Below are 21,272 nucleotides of genomic sequence, written 5' to 3'. Positions count from 1 at the left end.
GGTAAACATTTAGCTGGAAGTAAACAAATACAAGACACTTAAAGATATTTTTGGTAGTCGGTACTTGCGACCAAATGTAGACATTCTGTTTCATACACAGTTGCTACTGCTACGCAGGAATGTATCGTTACAAATCGTTTCGGTAGCTCGTTTATATAAAACGCAAATGATTTCTTTTCCTAATCTTTCTGTTGTTTTTTTCGTGTATGTTTATTGATTCAAGGAATACGTTGACTCACGCGCCATTAACACTTCAAATTTAACTCGTACACACGACCGACCGACAAAACAATTTTGTACCTTCATACTCGTATATATGGCTAGTCACATTAATTCCGACATGTATACAAAAGGCTTGCAACATCGTGGCATGCTTCTTCATTTTCAACAGAACAGCACTTCTTTATATCACCAAAAAATCGTAAATAACATGCCTTCAACAAATTGAAGGGATCTTCATATAAACAAGCTTCTTTTAAATGCTTTTCGTTACACATATTATGTATTATTTTGTTACATATTATTTACCATTTCTAAGGATATTTTAATATCCTATATTGGATCGGCACATTTTTCTGCAGACCGTTTGAATTCTTTTAATTATTTTTTTCCTCACATTTCCTGCCCCTTTTTTTAGGGCGTAAATAATGAATTTAACTTTAAATGCCATCGATGCAGATTCTCATATTCCCATCCCATTTTAATTTCCTTCCACCGATAGACTTGCCATCAGATACAATGTTCGCGGAGTTTCTGCCTCTAATTTGATTGTTTTTTGTTTTCTTCCTTTTTTTTTGTGGTGTTTGGTTTTTGGTTTTTTGGGTAACCCGAGCAGTGCGTGCAGTGGACGATTTTGTTAAAGTTTGTTGCCAAAAACTCGACAAAAAACGAGAAAGGAGACGGCGTGACCTGGCCATGGTTAGCAGACATCCTCATACTCATACTCATTCGCAATTTGCGTGTTTTTGGTAGGTTTTCAACTCGTCCTCCTCAATTCGTGGTGTCTTTGTTTGATCCGTGTGAATGTGAGGAACGATCATCGATCGGCGGCGGCGGCGGCGGCGCTTACGAGGTTGAAGTGCCTTAAAAAAATATTGAAAAAAAAAATAGCAACAAAAACACTTAAAAAAAAGCCAAGCTATAACAATAAGAAGGACAACAAAAGGCCCACAGATTGGACGATGATGGGGAGATGAAAGAGCCAGAGAAAAGCGCTTAAAAACTGTGTCCACCAATGTGCATATATTCAGATACATATATGTATGCACATATATATACTCATATGTGTCTGGGGTTTTTAGATGCCACTTTTGGACTTTACTGCCAGAAGGTAACACCCACCGGCAGTCGAGCGGCGACTCCTGCACATTTCGAATCGAAATTCATTAAGATTCATTCTATGAGCCCCGAAGGCAGCAGGCAGATTTAGCCATAGCGTCCCCTTTGATATATTCTCGTGACCAAGACACACGAGGTCCTCGAATGCAACGGATGTTGCTCTTTTTGTCGATCCACATTTTTTTTTTTTTTGCTTATCTGTGATGTGCGGATGGTGATGGTGGTGCGTCCGGATTTCACGTAAAAAGGCATCCATTTTGGCGATTTTTGTAACTTATAACTTGACAGACAGACAGACTGACTGAAAATCAGCCAGCCATCCTACCAGCCATCCAGTCAATCAAGCAAAGAGCCAACCAACGGACAAACCAGCAAGGATAAATGAAATTAGGCACTTATTTTAATGGAGTCCCTAAAACCGGCGAATAATACTACGTATGTATATGGCACAGGGTAAAAATAAAAAAAAAATGAAATAAAGAACAAAACAAAAAACTGGAGGAGGAGACCAACTCGAGACGTCGGCGACAGTAAATGTTGGCCAGATTGTTTCCTTTGCTCGTTGGCCACATTCGTATTATTGGAGGAATAATCAAGTTGGTCCGAAAACGAGGAACTGAGAAACTGGGACGAGGACCGAGACATGGAGACACGGAGACACGGAGACATGGAGACAAGGCCAAAAAGGAAGAACACGGCCACAAAAAAATTTGCCTTTATTTGATTGTACATAAGGATACACACGTATGGACAAATCCATTTGGAAGGCCGACTTTTATTTGTTAATTTATTGTGATGTTCTTCTGAAAATTAGTCTAGAGGTTCCCCCAATTTCCCATTATGTATGCTGTCTTAAGCCTTCATAACTGCCCATTCAGGACAGTCTCGTGTGAGAACCCGAGCTTCATTTTGAGATAAGGCTGGGGTCCCAAGATGAAACCAGACCAAATTGGTATTGCTATTGGTAGCCTTACGTTGATTCGTCGAAACCAATTAATCATTTTCTTTAATTTATATTCCCCCCTTCGCCATCACCAGCTTTGTTATTTTTAATGTTTTAATGCGAAATCAAAGCGTGTGACTTTGTCATTAAGTTTCCGCAAAAATATAAAAAAAAACCCGTTGATAAGCCGCCCATGGGAGCACCCCATGTCCACGACGCGAAGGCAGACTTGAAGACTCGTATCTAATCGCAAATAGGAAGGTTCCAATGTGGGAGCCTGGGAATGCCGCAACCGAGGTGTGCAATCAGTATTCCCTTTATTTATTGGCCATCACTGCACAGTGGTTTAGTTTCAATGGCAGCAGCGCACAAACTGCACTTTTCGAGTGCAGATTACTTGGCCAATTCGATGGCAATATTTAAGTTGTCTCGAAAAGTTTTTATTTTCATCTGCATAAATCTGCAAAACATGCTGCACTTAAAAATACCATAACTTGACTAATTGGAAAGTATAATAACTCAAAGGGCTTTATTCATTCAAATCTTTCAATCCCCTGATTACACCACGGTATATGTGTTGTTCGCTGATTTTGCTCACTCAAAATAACAATTAGTATTGACTTTTTCCGAGCCAAACTGGCCAAATCTCCCACTGTGCCACGGACACATCCAATCTGCGACGAAACCGACAAAACCGACGAAAAAGAAACAGAAACGGAGCTCGTCGTCGTCGTCGTGTCCGTTTTGAGTCATGTTGCTTTATAATAGACTACAGCTTTGAAGTTGTTTTGGCGATGACTTCGTCGCTTCATTCTCTTTCCTTTTTCCATAAATTTAAATTATTAATTTTTTAACCACGGATAAGATGACGGCGACGATGATTATGTCGTTTTATTATTGCTGCCGCCGCCGCCGCCGCTGCCGAAGCCTTTGTGCCCTTTTAACGAAATGAGAGTAATTTGTGAATTTTTTCCCCTTTTTCATTTGGCTCCGCTTGAGTTTTTTTTTTTGTATTTTTGGTTTTTTGATTTGGTTTTTTTTTGTATTTTTTTTTTTTTTTACCTTACACAGACCATTATGTGGACCAAACAAAGGCAAACCAATTTGACTACAAGCGGCCTAACATCAAAACCGTCGTCGCCATTGCGTTAAAAACAAACATGAAACAAACGTGAACTCTGAGCTTCGGACACTCGGAAACTTGACCTCGACGTTGGGCATTCAGATCTGCAACCACCCACGCCTCCTCATCCTCATCATGGTGCATAGTATTCATAAAAATAATTTAACAAAACGCTACAGTACGAGGTACATACCTGTGGGCAATGGCCGCCAAAAACCCTGCCAACAAGGATGCGGAAAGCTCTTCGCCAGAAATCACCAGAAATACCACCCGGAAATCGCTTTTTATTGTTACAAATACAATGTCGGAATTAATTAATTAAAAATACACGAAAATATATTATGCAGTGCTCTGGACTAACTAAACATAGTCAAATGTTTTATGTAAAAACCCATTAAAGTTTTCGTTCTCAAATCATTCATACTGAGCCTAAGACTGAAGTTTCCTTAATTCTAATTCATTTTTCAGTCATAAATAAATAGCAAGCAATGCGGGGCTATATTATTGATATCGGCTTTCCATTTGACTCTGTGTGGTGTTCGTTTCAGGGCTCCTGATTCCCCATTTCTCATTCCTCGCTGGCAACCTGCCACAAATACGAAGTACAAGTGCGAGTAAACTTACGAGTGTTTGTCTTGGCCGGGAGGAAAAATCGCAAAAAGGGGGCAGGGCATTACCACGACCCACGACCATGGCACTGACTTCTTGTGTCTCTTGTTATTTTGGTTTTCCTGTATATTTATTCTTTTTTTTGTTTTAATACAGGCCATAACCTGCGCCTGCTGGTGGCACTACAACCAGATGGCCGGAGGTCTTTGCCGATGCAGTTAATGAAGATACGTTTCAATTAGCTCAATTCGAACGTGAAAGTGTGAATATGTGTATTTATAAACCCAGCCCATAAGGCCCTTGCTGCGCTGCTCGAGCCAGCAGCTGCATAGCCAACTAAGCCAAACGTATAGTTGAGCACACTGAGACAAACTAGATGGTTGTTTGAGCTAAGATCTTCAGAATGGGGTTTTAGCGATCTTTAAACAAACTTTAAATTGCTTGTGGCCAATTATTTCTGCAAATATGTTTGGTAATTGTAGTACGTACTATTGCAATCAACTTAAGAAAGTAAGGAAGTAGTAAATTGACCTGGCCCATTTTTTTATGCAACACAGAGCATTTTGGTCTCTGTACTTCTGCCAAAGTGCCAACATAACGTAACAGATCCAAAGACAATGATCTCGACGCTAAGTTCAGTTGAGTTGAGTTGAGCTGAGCAAATAGTCATAATTGCTGGCAACCAGAAGTCCAAGTCAAAGTCGAAAGGATTGGTGTTGGTGTTCTTGTGCCGGTTCTGGTTGTGGTTCTGGTTGTGGTTCCTCTGCTCGCCAGCTGATCATTAAGCAGTAAACACTGTTGTTCACTTAACGCATGAAGGGCAGAACAAATGCACGCGCGAAAATTCTTAAAATCAATTTACGCTCCATGTTTATGGGAGCGAGTGCATTCTGGCATTGATTTGCCAATGTCTGCGAATGTCATTGAATGCGTTTTGGATGCGGGGATGCCTACTTTAGCACTACGGAACTAGACACACTACTGGACTACACTCAAAATAATACCTAAAGTATACTTCAACTATGATAAATCGAATGCTTTTGGTACTTGCATATACGGCAGTTATCCTTGGAGTTCTATTAATATTATTTCAAAGTAAACTTAAGCCATTAAGCGACAGATACATTTTTCAACATAAATGTTGCAGTGTAACATGCAGTGCAAAATGTGGAGTTTAGCTCATTTAACCGGAAAACAAATAAAAATGTTAGCAACAGAAGGGCATCTTGCAATCTCGAGGAATTTACACTTCAATTACTTAATTTAAGTAGCGGCAAGTGAATGAAAACTTTTTTAGAGATGACTTGTTGGTAGCATAAAAATATTTTAAATAAAAAGAATTTTATTATCTTAATTACAGGTTGCAAGCACTTCAAGCTAAAATATTTTGAGCATTGTTTCCCATTTCAAAATGCAAACACCCAAATGATTAGACTTTTACGATTCAATTACCCTGCTTCATAGAGGTACTTTATGCATTCTAGGCTGCAACCGCCCGATTTCCATGTACTGCCAGAGATCCCGAATTGGCCACATAGCTCCATTGGGTTGGGGGATCCTCCTACGCCAGATTATGTTGCCCAGAGTGGAACGCATGTGGCCCACGTGTGGCATTCAACATCATTTATTCGGAATTGCTACCCAGAAAAGATTGACAACGCAGAGGGGCTAGAACTTCGACATTCCGCTGAAATGCAACTGAAATGTGCTGCTTTAGAATACCAAAAAGACCACCGGTGGTCTGCTTATCTGATTATCAGTGCAGCAGCCCACCGAAAAAAGACAAAAAAAAAAAACGAGGAAAAAAAGAACTCCGGCTCTTGAATGGTCATTTACTTAATGTCTCGCCTAATAGGGAAAACAAATTTTGTGGAATGGTGCAGGGAGATTCGGGGTTGAGACCTCGGTCTTTAAGTATTCCGGCAATCAAGAGCCAAAGTAGACGCACGTGCGACACTCCAAGCGACTCATTAGCCCCCAACCCCCCAACGCCACAGAAAAGTAAATCTGCAGCCCAAAAGTCCAGCGTACAACATCTGTGTACTGTGTTGGGTTCTCTAATTTGGAATCGGCTACTTCCGTTCCAATATAATAACACTCGCATTTGCTTCATCCCGATGCGATTAAAAAGCCAAGAGCGCACACTTTTGGATCTCTATTGGTGGGGTCGAAACTAACAGCACATTGAAATACTTTTGGCCCTAAGTGGTTTATTACGATAAGCGAGAGAGTTTCCCCGAGAGCACTCACTCACTCACCCACTCACCGTACGCGTTTCAATTACCATTGTCAATTCCGATGGCACTGCCTGCGGCTTCCGCAACTGAAGTTTGTTGGATTGCCTGCCATGTTCGCTATGATATTGGGCTGCTGCTGCTGCTGCTTCTGCTTCTGCTGCTGCCCTTCCTATTCCTCTGTCTATTTCGATTCCAAATCCAATGCTCAGCCCATGTACATGGCCATGCCGATTCCGATTCCGATGCCCATTTCAATTCGAATCCCAGTCAAGTGCCGCGCGGTCTGGGCCCAACATGTGAGATGATTGCCATGATTGCGCCAGCCACAAGGATTACCCACGGACAACCAACTGACAACAAACAAAAGGAAAGGGGGAGCCACAGAACAAACAGCAGTGAAACAAAAAACGGGCCAGCCATTTGTTGATCTTTTTATTACTCTGCTTTATTTGAGCTTGCAAGTGCATATCAAGTGTCACAAATTGCTAACAAGGCTTTAAAAAAAAAGTAATAAGACCCAAGTAACTATGATGTATCAATAATTTAATACTAATATTAAATAATATATTATATATAGTATATATAGTAAGTACCAGTCAGTAGTCTTTTGCCCTTAAGTTGAGACCTTACTACTTAGTTTGTTAACCTATTAAGCAGTACTCTTTAAGTATTTAATACATTGAGCTGCTATACATTGATAGAGCGTCTCTTTTCTGTGTGTTCTTCTTGAAATGAATTTTCCTAATTGTAGGATTAATTCGCCAACAATTGAGGTGGGGGGGGAGGAGTGGGCCTCTAACAAACAAGAAACCCAACAGACTCGTCCTATAATCAGCGAAACAGCGAGCGGTTTTGGCTGCGATGCACTTGAGCGTAACTAAGTGCGACTCCGACTCCGACTCCGATTTGGATTTGGATTCGGTGGTACCGATATGAGGTGCTGCCACTAAAGCTAAAACATGGCTGGCCAAGACTTCCACTTTAAAGCTACAAAACTACGGGTATAACCAAAGCCAAAACCAAAGCCAAAACCAAAGTCGAAGCCACATACATATTGTGAACTGAATGAATGGATGGCTCCACCTGCTCGCTGGCCGTTGCATTAATAGCGAAGCAATCAGGGCGTTGCAAAAGCGAGCGCTAAGATCATAACGAACGGTTTAAATATAATATGTTAACTGGATTCATAATGCCCAGAGATTGTCTTGCCGCAGATATACATACATTCGCCAAATGTTCAAATGGGAGGAGCCAATTCGGAGTGCTTGACCGTTGTGTCTATATGTGTTTGTATGCCTGTGTCTGTATGGTGTCACATAGCAATAGCAAACAAATCTATTCACTTTGATTTTTATGTGATTTACAGATTAAAAAAAAAAACTGAGATGTTTATTAAAAATATGGAACATAGCAGCAAAGACTTAAAAATGATATCATTGAAAAGGGCTTACAACCTAGAAGATGAAATCCCAGCCAGACATTTTAGACAGTTTCCGAGATATTCGCCATGGGCACCACCATAGCCATGGACCATGGCCACAAGTGGTTGTCAGCGGCAGAAGGCCTATCCCCCATCCACAGCAGCCCCTTTTTCAAACATACCCCCTCACAACGGCGCCCCTGTCACGCGGCAGTGTGGCGAGTGCTACGATTTCGTAGTCGCAGTTATTACTCTGCCCAGTCGCAATTAAAGCTTTAACAACAGCAACTAAGCGGGGGAAAAAAAAAAACTAAAAAAGAAAAAAAACAACAAAATTATAACAGAAGAGAAAGAAAAACTAACGTCTTTAGCTCTGCAGTTGCCGTTTGTTTCATCGTCCTCACTGAACACGCGCATAAATTTTGACTTAATTAGATACGTTGGTATGGCCGCAATGGAAGGGGACCAAGAAACACCACATATATATGTATATAAATATATACATATATGGTTGTAGGCTTGTAGGCATTGCACTATCATTGGCATGTCTTTGTCATGCCACACTTGCTCGCAGATATATACAGGCCATACTATATAGAGCCGATCTGGTCAGTGTACTGTTCTTTTCCACTACTTGAATCACCATCTACGACTCTTCGTGGATCATGAGTAATTGGCCTTCCAGTTCGCTGAACATCGTTAAGGATGTATATCGTGGCGGTTAATGAGTGGTTTTGTCCAGATTCCAGGTTTACGCTATACCAATTCAACTGTTGATTTTCTTCTGATACAATGTGTTACTTTAATTTATCATTTATTTCATTTAAAACGTTTAAAGTGTGCTTTAAACCACCGAAATGCATTTTGGTATTATTACTCTGCTTTCATGTTGCATACAATGTTTCAAATTTATATATCATTAACGACAAAAATAAGGGCTACAAAAATCGTACTCTAATGGAGTAGAAGTATTTATCGACCTATAAAAAAAGGATTAGCAAGAGTTCAAAATCCGCTTTAAGTCGAAAAAAAAAAGCTTTGTAGAACCGAAAAAATAGCCACAAAGTCGATTTTATTGTTATCCTTTAAATTGCTTCTGTTTCCCTTGTGAAAGCTTGAATAATAAGACAAAAAGCGGTGGAAAATAATAAATATTAAACGTTCAGGGTATTGCTTCCTTAATCAAACATATTCATGTGGTACTTTATATACACCTAACAAACTATGTAATATCTCCATACTTACTCAGATATAAGCAGAGCGAAATGGGCACCAATCCACCACCCGGATAGGAATATGTGTATCGATGGTACCCATGTCCTTGGCCAGGATTGCGTAAGTGCCCAAACAATGAAGGAGGCGGCCAGTGTGCAGGGCAACAATGGGAAATCGCACTCGCACTGGCATTCTATCCATTCTACGAGTATCTTCAGTTTCCGAGTGGGCCGACCATCCATCCATCCATCCATCCATCCGATTCCATTCCATTCGATGCCATCCGATTCCATTCCATTCGATGCCATCCGATTCCTGCTTGGAGGGACTTTGGCCCGGAGAACTCGAAGAACCAGGAGAAAACAGATGGCGCTTGTTCGCTGTCTTCGACATTGTGCTCGTCATTAGGGGCTGCTCCTTCTGCTTGATTAAGGGATCGCGGGCGAGGAGGATTGGGATTTCTATTTGGAATTATGACAGCATAATAATAATGGCAACTAGGGGTTAGGGGTTAGGGCTGAGGAGTGAGGAGTGAGGGGATTTGCTTTCGATACCGCTCCTGCACGCTCCTGACGCTGCGATGATTGCACAATATTTATTTACAGAAATTATTATCATTTATGAGAAGGCCGTTCCGTCCGTCTGGCGATGCATTGTCTGGGCGCTCCGGTTCATCGGTCTTCTTTTTTTTTTTTACGAGGGGCTTCACTTCACTTTACTTTACTTAGCTCTTCACTTTTCATCTAATGTTTTTTTTTTTGGGAATCGAGACAGTTGCTTCCTTGATTGAACCGCAGCCTGTCTAGCTGCCAATTGTTGTTTGCTAAACAGGATACACGCCATATTCAAACAACAAAGGAACGGAGCGCAAACAAAAGGCACACATCATCAAAGTATGATGAGTACATTTTAAATACTCTGTCTCGTTTTCAACTGTTAGTACGTATTTTATCTCTTTACAGGTAAAAGATAATAAGCTTAGTATCTACTTACACTGTTTTGAGTGTAATCAGAAGCAAATGCCACCAGTTGAGCGGCAGTATGAGATCGCTACAGTGAAATCCCCTGGGAAAATCGGTACCCCAGGGTGCTCATTTGACACATTACCCTCCTCCTCTGATGGGTCCACCATTCGGCAGTGACCTTTCCCGCCTTTTTTGCAATGCCCTTGAGCCCTCTTGCATTGCCATCCGATTATCAATTCATGACTGCGACGTTATTACTCGCATCTGGAAAAATGGCAAACTGGCAAAATGGAAAAACGCGGGAGAGGAAAAAAAAAAAGAGTCAAAGCTGCAGTCTGTGGGGCAACCGATCTTAATTTAAAATAATGAAAAAGCTGAATGCTATGGGGCGACGGCGGTTAGGAATGTTATGTAAATTGAACTTGAAAATCGCTGAAACAATGGAAAAGGTTTTGAATATTTCTCTCGCTTAATTAGTAAACGCAAGGAGGCGAACGCAAATAATTCTCCCTATAGAGCGGCGCAGTTGCGTCTTAAAGCATTCAGAGTCGCTAGCACTGAGAAAAACTCTAAAATATCTAAATTATTTTGACTCAAAATCGTCCTAAAACATAAACGCGAAATCTGCAGAGCAAAATAAATGTATTTTCATGGACAAATTATTAGTAAATATTTTTGTAGTTCCTAAAAGATGAGTAATTGAACTTGATCAATTTGGTATTGCATTAAGTTTAGAATTTTGTGAAATCGCCCAGTATTTTCGCACAGTGCACCGTGGAGGAGGTGACGTTGTCGGCGACGGTGAAGGTGGCGCATAAATTATTTAACAACTGGTTGGCTAGGCTGGTGTGTCGTGTGGTTTGGGCCAATCTGGCCTGCTGATCGGCCCTCCAATTGCGATTCCCGACTCTGGCTTCGACTTCGACTTCGACTCGGCCCTCGGTCCGTTCCGCATTGGCGACGCAACGTAGCCGAGTCGAGTTGATCCGAGTGGAGTGGAGTATGGAGTGGAGTATGGAGTGGTATGGAGTGGAGTAGAATCGAATGGAATGGAATGAAGTGGAGTGGAGCGGAGTGGAGAGACCATATATCGAGATCAAGGGGCACTGGTACTAAGCTCACCGAAAACAGCTGATTTTCATTTTGGCAAGTTCAAAACAAGCAAATTAATGATAACAAAAGGTCCTGGAAACGGACAAACTATACCAATACCATGATTAAGCATTGTGTTTTACCTTCTTCCATTATCACTGTACACCCTTTCTGAAGATAGTTACATATCAGCCTAAACTACTCATTTATTGCTAAGGATATTTGGTTTATAAATAAACGTTTTCTTGCATTTGTAAGCTACATTCGAGTTCAGTGCCAAGTCAGCGGAGATATTCGATATTAACTACTCGCATTCATTAAGATGTTGCACAGTATTCACTTTCAGTTTGATTATTAAAGTGTACAAATGGAATAATTCAAAAGATGACAACAAAGTAATGTCCCCAATGGAATTTCCTCCGTGTACACATGTACATACATACTGTACAGAGAGTACAGGTGTGAGTACTAATACCGGGTGTACTAATGCGAACAGGTGCCTCAGGGAGCCGCGGTCACAGTCGCAGTATCGTCGTGAAAATTGCTCTGGGAGACCAAAAATTTGAATCGTCTCTATCTCCAGCATTGTTATGCAAATGATGTCGCTCGACACGCAAACGCCTTCGCCTTCGCCTTCGTTTTCGCCTTCGCCGTTGAGTTGAGTTGAGTTGAGTTGAGTTGGTAGTAGAAGTAGTATCTGTCGCGGACAGATACAGATCCCTTTGTTGTCTCTACCTGGGGCGATTGCATATTATCATATTATCATATTATGCGACAGGGCCGCGATGTTGACGGTTGATGGTTCGCTGGTTGGTTGGTTCGCTGGTTGGTTGGTTAGTTGTTGGTTAGTTGGTTAGTTCGCTTGATGTTACACTGGGCACGACGAATGTCAACGCACAGCGACGACCTAGGCGAAATGCTTTCGCATGACAGCGAGACATTGCCACCACCGCATTCTTCAGACTGAAGACCATGGCATGGAGTTTGGAATACCCCTCGGGATCTGAGGCTTCATCGCCGAGGCTCTCGACTAACTACTTATCCCGCTCATATGTTGCATGTCTCTACTCTACTCTATAACAAACAGTGCGTACTTATATAAGCACACCACGCGGAGGGTTTTTAAAGTGTCAAGAGATTTTACTGAAAAAACGTAACGAAGGCTTTTTAAAATCGAATTCAGTTTAAGAAAATCATTTGGTATTGAACTGTGCCTAATGTGCATTCCACACGCACTAATTATGTAAAAAGTTTGTCAAACTGCAAATGGAAGCAAGCTTTTCCATCGCTGTGTGGTCTTCAGTGCCTTTTTATAAGTTCGGGTTGTGTGCGAAAGCTACACTGCTAAAAACTGGGAATATGCACCGGGTGACCGAGTTCTGCAAGCGGGAAAAAAAAACAAAAAAAAATAATAACTTACAAATTACAAACGGGGATGTTTGAAACATCTTAGATTTACATTATTTACTTTTTCTTATGACCAAAAATATATTTAATGTAATTTATAGAATTTGTAACCATTTTCTTACATTCAGAAATATATGTTCGTTATTAAAAAACATGTTCTACATATGTGTAATATTTTCAAGGCCACAAGGCACATTATAAGCTGCCACATGCATTTATTAAAACGGCACTTGCAGCATTTTTTCCCTGTGCATCTGCAGATGGGCCACCTTATGTGGGATCGGTGATCTATAGCATTCGATCCCGATCCCCATTCCCATTCCCATCCCCATCAGCATCACGTGAGGCGATTTCCCGCACAAGAGGCTGTAATTAGCGGTCAGGGTCCTTTTGGCCATCGCATGACATTTGGGCACGATGAATGAAGCCAAATGAAAGAGAACCTAAAGCGCAAAAATTCGAAATACAAGAGAGAAAAAAAAAACACACACGGCCTGGTTGCTCAGGTGTTGCGTGTTCGTTAAGATGCACTCGCCGATAAGAGTCAACAAACAATTTTCGAATTGTAAACAATTTGCGATGGTGTGTCTAGTACGGTGTCCATCCCATCCAACTTCCAACTCCCAACTTCCAACTCCCAACTCCCAACTCACAACTGCCAACTGCCAACTTGCACAGTCCTAAGTCCCAGTTTTTAGATTCCAAATCGAGTTCTGGCCGCAGCTTAACCCTTTGCAATGGGAACAACTGCAGCTTGTGGCGAGTGTGAATTTGACTCCCAGCATTGGTCGCTCTTGCGTCCCCATCACAGATCTGCTGATTCGTTAATTAACTTAAGTCGCTTCACCATAAAAACTGTCATGCCGCATAACCAACCACACAGCACAGCACTGAGCCAACAAATCGATGTATTTTCACATTTCGCGATATCGTGGGTATGCTGTAATAGTGGAGTTCTAGTAGTGCAGTTCTCAGCGTTTGTATTTAAAATTCTAATCTATAATTACTTGCTTAACTACTCAGAAGAACGAAACTTTAGCATATAACAACTAACTGGCCAGTTTTAAAAACTATTATCGTAAACAATAAATGTATAAGAAATTAGATAAGTTTTTAACCAATTTATCTATTCAATTTCCGGTCATAATTTACTAACATTCCAAATGCAGATTTACTTTGTTGTTTTAACACAGAACTCTGAGGTCAAATGAGGTGTTTAGGTAGCAGAGTGGACCATTTGGAACAGACTCGTTACGCCCTTCATGAAAATAGACCTTGGGGCAGGGAATGGAAATGGAAGTAGAAATGGAAATGGGAAATGGGCCTGAGAACAAGACGTCGAGCTCCGAACTCTGAACCACCAAACTACCAGACTACCAAAGTACCAAACATCCAAACTCCAAAACTCTAAAACTCCGAGACTCTGAGCGAAACGAAATAGAAAGGCGTATTGTTCGTAAGTCCGGGCGATTTTCAACAGCGTTAATTTTTGACATGAAGATAAATGTGTGCGCTCGGTGGCTTGACTCCCCGCACCGCCTTCTCATCGTTCTAATGTGGGGGTACCACCATATACAACTATACAACCATGCCACATATAGCCAACCATATAGCCATGGCAATAGCCCTCCCCCGTTCGTCGATCCAAGCCGATCGAGAGCTCGAGTTGGAGTTGGAGTTGGAGTTAGAGTTCGAGCCCTGGTGAATGTGGCCACGGCAAATGATCAAAGTCAATGCCGAAATCCAAGTCAAGAGGCAAAAGAGCGTTCGGCGATCGAAGGAGAATTGACCGCAATTATGCGATAAAGATAAAACAATGTGGTGTCATCTTTATGGTTCTTTTTTCGACGATTCTCCGATTCTCCGGTGCGGGAGTGAGCGGGATGGCAACCAGGTGATAATCTATAATTGCCCTTGCTACAACAATTGTTCCTTTAATTCCACCGCCGGCGACGAAAAACTACAACAAAAACCACAAAGACAATCTGTCCCAGTGTCGCGGCAGGAAGGCTGGAAGGATGGGCATCCTCGGTGTTTTTAGGGTTCGGATAAAGGACAGGGTGCACCACCAATACCAATACCTTAGTACCAACACCAACACCAACACCAATACCAATACCTATGTATGTATGTATATGGCACAGAAAGTCGGATCCCAACACAGACATTTGGTAACACGTGAAACGAATGCGTTGACAGCTTGAGAGTGTCTCCGTGTGTGCCTGCGGTGAAAAAGTGATTAGGGATCAAAATATCGTTTATAACTCATAATGACCATGACAAATATTGCATTCATTGAGCTTCGCTTTAGAAGTCTGCCTGGCGGATCCTTGACAGTGATGCCAAGTTGGCTAGTTTCCAATTAGCAGTATTTCAAGTATCATCTGCAGTTATAAATTGACGATTGTATAATTTCAGATATTTTGCAAACAGGGAAGTTAAGTCATGTTTATTTTAAACTATTAATTCCCTATGGCAATAGAGTTCCAATGAACAGCTACCTAGAATACATATGTATATAAATAAATACTGTAATTTTAATGAAACCAACATAAAATGATGTTTATAAATAAACCCCATACTGCATCATTTTGGTATTATCAACAGTTTGGGCTATTATTTATGATAGAATTTAAGTTCTTGCTACTTTTTACCGCCAAATTTAGCTAGTCACTTGGCTTCTTTTGTGGTGTAATTAAAGTGGCCAACACTGTTCAGCAGTTGTGGTCAACAGTTGTGGTTGGGCAAGGGCAATGGCAAGTCTGGTCAGTCAGCCCAACTGACCCTCAAGGACAAGGACCGAGAAATTGAGGAAAGTCGCTGTGGCCGTGGAGGGAAAGTGCTGGCCCATATGGCATGGATCGCGAACGAGGGTTAATTCGTAATATTCGTTGTAATAGCGTCATGTGATGTGACACACCCGAAACCCCGCTAATGAAGGTTTGACTGGGTTTCGGGTAGAGATCCCTTGGTAGATCCAAGATCCGTGGACAAGGAGATACAAAAAGGGGCCTGGGACCGTTAAGTCGCGACTAATGGGTAATCGTTTAATCGCTTATCAAAATTGCGCCCATCGCCTTGACTATATCGGTTCCACATTAAGCACAATTTGTGTGGCCGTGCCGTCAATTAATTTATCTACTGTTAATTACACTCGTTATTTGTTAAACATAAGGGTATATCGCACTTATGGGGTAGTATTCGCATTTCAAAATCGAATTTGGCTTGAACATGCAAACTCTCTATAACTCTCTACATTGTTGTTTCTAGAGAAATTTTATTTCCAAGTTAGGGTTTCTTTTACCATCTTATTTTTGCTACTAATGGGTATACTATATTCGCGTAATTTCAATTAAACCTAAACCTATACTTTGGGACTTTTGAATGTTATCTATCTGCAATTAAGTTTCAATTGCACTGTGAAAAAAGTGCATAGCAAACAGATTTTACTCTGGAAGGAAAAATAAAGAAATACCCCGGATTTAACATTTCATTAACCAACTTAGTTAAATACTTAAAAAATCAAACAAAATCGTAACAATATTGTTTGTATGTTTATATATTTATTTCATATATAGACTTGATGTTGAATATATATTTTTATATTTTTGAACTTAACGTAAGTTTCCCTGTGTAATATAGAATGAACCCAACAGTTTCAACTAAAGCATGCCCAATCAACATTCTCGTAAATTTGCCAATTGCCCAGATACTTAACGCTATCGACTCCAGAGCGATACGAACGCAACTTAACTGAAATGCAATTGCGATAGATGGAAATGGAAAAGAAGTGGCTGAGTTGGGGAAAAAAATATACTTTGGATTGTGGGTTAAGTAGGGACGAGACAACGAGTCAACAAATTGTTGATTTATTTGTATTTATGTTCCGATTTTTTAGCGTTGTCACCTCGGTGAATTGCGCACTTGACTGTGTCCAAACCTGAGAAAAGGTGATGGGTAAAATCGGAGGGTAAGGAGCTTAAAAGGACACACAGCTAAAATAAAAGGATGCGCCACCGAGGCTGGCAAAACAATGAGATTGCCGAATTTCAAAGAATGCCCATTGCCCTGCGTAAACGTTTTACGGCACTAATCCCCCCATTGTGTGAAGGTGAAGGTAGACATACATACATATGTGCCAGATCGGTTTTTATTTTTCTTATTATTATTTTTCTCTTCTTTTTTCTCTTGTTTTTTTGAGGACCTGCAGCAGAGCACACACCCCCCGTTTTCCAAACCAATTCCGATCCCTTTTGGTCTTCAGATGACAGCTAGGTGCGGGATTTTTGTCATTTGTCGCTGGCCCTAAGTCAATCCTCGCTCAGCCACTTGACTCGAAATGCCATTACCGCACACTCTCTACGTTTTTTACCCTCACCCTAACTCTTGCCTCATCCGCGGCAAGATCTCATCTCACATTTGGGCCCAGTTTATTGGGATTTGGCTTACAGGTCGAACGAAACGGAACGGAACGCAGATGCAATCGAAGCTGGTCCAGACGGAAATTCGAATCGCCGCAGGTCATCAGCTGCATCAGCTGAACCTCCAGTTCCTCCAAGTCCCAGCCTGATCCTCCCCCAAGCGAAGCAGCCAACCAGCGAACCATACCCTCTCCCTCGCGATTATTTTGCCGATAAAAGCATTCGAAGCTGGTCGATCGATTGCGCCCTAAGTATATTGCACCTGGCCAAATTCCCCTCGATTGCTCCACCTGTCTAGCCACCCACTGCTGATACTCACTCATTCCTACACTACATATGATACTTCACTGGACGTCATATTTAAGCTATTGCACTGCAAAGCTAACGATAGCATTGTGGACCACATCGATTGTGGCAGCAATGTGTTAGTTATAATAATTAATATCAAAAAAACAACTCAGTTTCTTGTACTAAACCAATCAAACGACAAATAAACTTTCGTGGCTGAAGAGAGAAAGTAATCTTTGAATAAGTAGTCAACAAATAGAATGAAGACAATCCTTGAAAGCACCACAGCCCACCACATCCCGTCACCTTGTGAAATCTCCATTAACACGACGATGTGCACATCTGCTAAAACCCCAGCTTGGGGCCTCAACTAAGTCACTGCGGATCGTGAGAACTTGGCTTAATTGATTTCTACAGGCTTGGCCAAGTGAGTGTTGTGTATTGAGTATCGGAGCATTGAGTGCCACATATGGGGCAGCATTGGATTGCACAAGTTCAAATGCCACGCATGACCGTCACAAATCTGAGGCAATCTCCGCAGAGATTTTTTCACAATGCAAATGGGAATTTCAAGAGTGGCTTGAAAAGTAATGTACCAATTCTAAAAGAAAATAAAAGCGGTGCTAAGGAAAGACTTTTGTTACCACTACTCAAATAAAAAAGAAATTCACTCGCAGCCAAATAAATTGTTTTTTATAGTTATGGTTATATGGTTTTATAAATGGTTATGGTTTTTATTTAATTACAGTACAAGTTGCAACTATTTTTTCGGAGTGCTTAAGAACTTTTTTGGAGCTGCCTAGAACGAGTGTATATACATACATACATATGTATATATGCGTATCCGTGTTATCTGCAGGAAAAGAGCTACGTTTTTGGCCCGCGGCATGTTCAGGCTATTTTTTATTATTCGTCCTCCCTAAGTGATCGATCGAAATTAAATAAGAGGAGGCAGGAGGAAAATGCCCAGCCGCTGCGCACTGGTCCCACAAAAAAAGTGGCTTGTGGAAAAGATTTTGCAGAGAGGTTGCAAGAGCGATGGTTAATGTGCGTTTAGATACCGAGACATGTAATTTCCCAGCTTTACCTTTAACTTCAGCTCTGGCCCTTTTTCGCAGTCGAGTTCACCTGAAGGAGGAGCATTGCTGGCTCTTCCAGACACTTGTCAATATAGGACCGAGAATTATCTCACCATCGACAGTTGGCAATTTGAAACTGGGTATGCTGCGGCGACCTACATTTAGAAAAATACATTTTCCCTTTGATTTAAATAACTAATAACCAATAAAGTGAATATAGTTTCAATTCTCAAATATATGTATTTTTAATTTAAAAAGTTTTTATATATTAAATATATTTTGTAGCAGAACCTGCATTGTTATGTCCACAGTTATATTTTTTTAATTGCACCATAAAAATAATAAGCTTCATTTAGCTTGAACTTAATAGAACAAATAGAAAACAATATACCTAATTGGAAACGACCTTGGGATTACCTGAGATTAGCTTTAATGCGCGATAAAAAGGCAATGATGGACGCAAATCGGATACCCTAGCCTCTGGGCAGTAGTCACCGAAATGCGATAGGAGACGGTGGGTGGTGGGAGGTGGGTGGCCATATAGGTGATGGGTGGTGGCGCACTGCTTAGCCGACGGCGAAAGGCGAAAGATGCCCCTTGTGCGACAGGGAGAGCGATAGACTTTCTCTCTTTGCCATGCGCAACCATCCATTCCGCTTTCGACCAATAAAGCGGGGAGTAGGTGCACCTGGTCCAAAGAGCGACAGCCAGAAAGAGAGAGCGAGAGCGGGAGAGCGCGAGTGCGAGTGAGAGAGAGAGAGAGAGAGAGCAAGAGCGACGGCGAGCGAGAGACATTGAGAAAGAGAGAGGGAAGGTCCTGGCGACACATTTTCATGTGTCACACGGAGTCCTGTGGAACCGAACCGAACCAAACCAAAACCCAACCCCATCCTCCCTCGAGATCACCGCACTCTGTCGGACTTTGGATTCGGATTGGGTGCTTGTGCGGGGGAACGGGAGCGCTCTATGGACGTGGGGCAGGTCCTTTTTGGTTAAGGATATTTGACCCCCCCCCACCCCACACATACACACTGATATATATATTCCCAGCAATTGTGTGTGTGTGTGTGTGTGTGTGTGTGTGTGTGAGTGCCTATCTTGTGGGCACAGCTCCATGTGCAACTTCTACATGGGGATACACACTCACCACTCACGTATTTACTTTCGCATCCAATAAACAAAATGTGTCTACAAATCCAAGAACACGTATATATGGGTATATATACATACATATATATGTATCTTTATATATCTGTGTGTATAGGGAGGGGGTATAAATTTATCCCATTTGTATGCAATTGACATTTGGTTCCTGCATTCAATTCCCCAAATGGGGCTCCCCAGAGTTTCGCAAAGGATTGCAGTTAAGCGCTTTAAGGCGTATAACAAGGCTCTTCGCCAATTTGCAGCCGTACATAAGTTAGCATTGCCCGGTAATTTTACCACACTTATAGATGCTATTAAATTCGGCATGCAAGACAAATGTTCATCTGGACCAAGGCATTTCCGCTATTTAAGTCAAAAATTAAACCGTTGATATTACAATGCTAGAAATTATCCTACTTAGAATCTTATGACGTAAATTAAATGAAGCCATAAAACTTCCTTTTGTTGGAAAACTTGCTAAAGCAAAGGAAAATCCATTTAATTGGCAGCCAAAACGCATTTATTGTTATTTTCATGCAATACACAAGTTATTTGTGTAATTTTGTTATTATTATGTTAACTAGGAAGTCTTTCAAAATGGAAATGAAAGGTGTAATTGATTAATTGGATAATGATTTAGCAGAATGTCACTTTAAATCCAAATCAAGGGCATTTAAGTTATACAATTTCCTACTTAAAGCTTTAAGATTTAGAAGTTCAAACTTATTTGGAAATATATCAGCAATGGCTCCTTTAAAGACTTATAATCAATCTATGATTATATTGTATATTATATACAATATACATTTTTATACATATACTTCGTAAAAAAAATATATCTATCTTTATCTAAACCAAAAAATAAGCCGCTAAACCAGCATTTCGCACGGAAAACTGGCAATTGCCCATTAATAATTTGAACTGATAAATAATTGTACCCAAATGATAGGGAAGAACACAAAAATATTATAAGCAAATCGCAGGACTCTCTCTTAGCGCTCTCTTCGCGCTCTTGTCGCTCTTAAGATGCGAACACTGCTTGCAACTGCTTGCCTTTTGGGTCTCTCCGCGCGAGTGCGAGGGAGCCGGCGATACAAGCGAATGGACAGCGCGTTAGAGTGTGTACGGTGCTTTGTGTGTGTGTGTGTGTGTACGCTTCTGTGCGCTGGTGTGCGAGTGTCCAGAGAATTCACATGTAAATAGAGGCGCTGCGTGTGTGTGCGTGCTTTGTTTGGCTCCCAGACTCGTTCGTTGCTCTCGATGTTGTTGTTGGTATTGTTGTTTTTTTTTCTTGTACTTTTTTTGAGCAGAGCGCCAAGCGGCAAAAGCAGCAAAAGCGGCGGCGACGTGATTTCAAACAGTGAAGTCGACTTGCCGCTGCCGCATCGCATCGCACCGCACATTTACCGCAATCGGTAATCGGGAATCGGTTGGGAAAAGAATCGAATCGGAATTGTAGACCCAGCGTTCGCATAAACAAAATACCTTGTCGCCGTTTTTTAAAGCAACCTAAAAAAATTCAAAATAAAAAGTAAAAATAAACGTAAAAAAAAAAACGAAAAACCGTATGTGTTTTGCCGTCGCTAAAACCGTTAGTTTATACATTTTAAGTTTTGTACTTTTTTTTATTGTTTTCACAACTGTTTCTACTGTGCTACCCATTAAAAAAAATATGAAAACCAAAGAAATAACAAAAAACAACTAAAAAAGGATTCAAGTGAATTGGTATTGGTATTGGTGCTCCGCCCCTCGCAGGACATTTGTGTGTGTGGGTGTGAGAAAAAAAAAAATGAAGGGAGGAGTGGGTGGTTGGGTTGGTGGGGGGTGTTCGGGCTGTCTTCCAGGATAACAGCGAATGTCCTGCTTCGTGTGCCTCCTATTTATTTACTTTTTTTATACCTCGGCTCCCAGCTGCTTCATGTTCTTCCCCTTGCATTCCAATTGCCGAGTCGCGCCATCTCGTTCGCACCCACGCCCAAGTGTCGCCCG

General features: G+C 41.3%; 1 protein-coding gene across 3 annotated transcripts in view; it reads left to right on the top strand.

Moving 5' to 3' along the window:
- The first annotated feature begins 20,643 nt into the window (after positions 1-20,643).
- LOC6524934 overlaps positions 20,644-21,272 on the top strand; it is a 31,090-nt gene continuing 30,461 nt past the window's right edge. For 2 of the 3 annotated variants that reach the window (XM_039370137.1, XM_039370119.1), the window contains exon 1: positions 20,644-20,874. The gene's annotated coding sequence lies outside the window, so the exon portion shown is untranslated. The remainder of the gene's footprint in view (positions 20,875-21,272) is intronic. The other variant, XM_039370121.1, reaches the window with a different exon arrangement.

Source organism: Drosophila yakuba, chromosome X, assembly GCF_016746365.2.
Source record: "Drosophila yakuba strain Tai18E2 chromosome X, Prin_Dyak_Tai18E2_2.1, whole genome shotgun sequence".
Taxonomy (NCBI): domain Eukaryota; kingdom Metazoa; phylum Arthropoda; class Insecta; order Diptera; family Drosophilidae; genus Drosophila; species Drosophila yakuba.
Note: the sequence above shows the minus strand (reverse complement) of the source record. Positions and strands in the feature narration are given on the sequence as shown.